The 2,030-nt window shown below is 37.3% G+C and overlaps 1 protein-coding gene across 1 annotated transcript in view; it reads left to right on the forward strand.

Annotated features, from left to right (window-relative positions):
* The window catches only part of specc1lb (sperm antigen with calponin homology and coiled-coil domains 1-like b), a 23,647-nt gene extending 22,158 nt beyond the window's left edge, over positions 1 to 1,489 (forward strand). The window contains exon 15 of the mRNA XM_035527540.1: positions 1 to 1,489. This exon is cut by the window's left edge and continues 750 nt beyond it. The gene's annotated coding sequence lies outside the window, so the exon portion shown is untranslated.
* The last annotated feature ends 541 nt before the right edge of the window (positions 1,490 to 2,030 follow it).

A 2,030-nucleotide genomic window follows, 5' to 3' on the forward strand; every position in this document is an offset into this window, starting at 1 on the left:
AAAGCTTCCCTTGCCACTAAGCTCATAAAGAACTTGAGTTTAGTTGTTTTGAGTCAGTGTCCTTCATGACAGTTGGCCCTTTTCCCTCGTTCTCTCCACATTTCTACTTTTGTAGAAATTTCATGCCTTTTGTCATGCAAAAGGAACAGGTTTTTGTATGCAAATATAAGGAAGTTTCGGGTATCAGTAGGATGGAAAACACTTCCCTAAGTTGGCTGCCTTTACTGAAATCCAGAGCTGCTTTATCCCTTTTATTAGTACCTCACTGCTTACACAAGTGATCTCTAGCCCACTCGCTGCCTCAGAAGTGCAAAAGTACTGAATGCGTTTTCTGATTGTAATCAGCACCATGCTGGGTTTCACAGACCATGTCTGCTTTGCCCTGTTCTACAAGCATACCTAACTTCCATAACCAACTCCTATTGCAGACTTTTCTTACTGGTGTAAAAGCACAAAACAGGACTCAATGTGTGTATTCTCAGTAAAATGTGAAGCTTCTCTGTTGTTTTGCATATCTTTGAATGCATTACACGACTTTATATTTGAGGCTCAATCTAAACTTTGCTTCTGCACAAACACAAAGCCCAGAGCACCATGCACACTTTTGATAAAGGTAAGGGTTTTTTGTTTTTATTTGTTTGCCTGCTTTTTGAGATGGCTTGTAAAGCACAATGCTTGCTATGGTAAGTGCAAAGGCCTACCTGCTCTAATGTCTTTTCTGCATTGCCTTAAAAATATTGTTTTATAAAGACATTCTGCCCAAATAGGTCTGCCACCTTCTGTTGGCAGAGTCAAATATCTTTGAAGTTGTTAAGATTTATGCCAAGACCCAGAACAAGGGATATTTTAATTTGTACATTTCAGCATTTGAAGTGCAAATATTTTTTTATGTCAAATGTCCATTATCTTGAAAAAAAGAAGATACCACCTGTAATTTATTCCAGACAGTGTTTTGCTGAGTTTGGATGATGGAAAAAGAGGGTACCTGAAAATATTACATCTAGATTTGATTACATCGCTTGAAGCTGCTGCTCTTGATGACTTCATGTTTTGAAACATTATGCTATGTCCTGATGCAGATCAGGTTGAGGTTTCAGTTGCAATTTGATTTAATTTAACCAGGTATACAAATGGGGGTGCCGATGGAAAATTATTTTTTCATTAACTCTTATTTCTAATTCACCTCCCAGGGCTCTGAGATTTCGTAAGGTTTCATCCACTGAAATGCATTTTTTTGTATCATGTTTGTTGGTTTTATCATGTGAGTGAGTTTGAATTCATTACCGTGTGAGTGGATGGGAATGTATTGTAGAAATTTTCATTACTGTTTTTACGCTCTTTTAGCACTCTTCACACGTCCTTTCTTGCTACATTCATTTGATCTCCTTGTTTTCAGTTAAAGAAATTGTCTGAACTTCCTGTTGAGCATTTTCTTACAACCATTTCTAGACCAGCAAGTCTAATACCAATAAATTTCTCAGATTATTCATTTCTTTGCTGTTTGTGTTTCTAATTTGCTTCATAACAGTGGGTCCATTGTGTGCATTCTTGAGTGAAAACTGGACTGCACACATTGCTGTATCTCTGTTTTAGATTAATGAGAGGATGTGGCATAAACCCAAGGACATAGGTGAGAAAACAGTCTCGGTGCTCATCACCACTCAGATCTTGGGGGTTAAATGCTGCACACCCCAGGGAACACTCATCTCTTCACAACAAGTCACCTTGGCTATTATAAAGATCATTTTAAAAGTTTTACAGTTTGTTGTAGATTCTGTGAACTAATGGAGCCCCAATACCTTATGGAAAAGAAATCTGTAAATGGTCATTTACTGCTAAATCATAGGAAGTCCTTAAATGTTGTCAGGGAAGTAAAACTAGTTTTGACAGTGATTAAAATGTGTAAATACACAGCTCCTTTGAAATGAGGGCAATGCCAAACTTGAAACTATTGGCATGAGGTGGGCAATTTTAAATTTTTTCTTTTAAGTGTGGGTTGTTTTAATAGTTCTTAGCAAGGGTCTTGGTGA

This window comes from Electrophorus electricus, chromosome 6 (genome assembly GCF_013358815.1).
Source record: "Electrophorus electricus isolate fEleEle1 chromosome 6, fEleEle1.pri, whole genome shotgun sequence".
NCBI lineage: Eukaryota > Metazoa > Chordata > Actinopteri > Gymnotiformes > Gymnotidae > Electrophorus > Electrophorus electricus.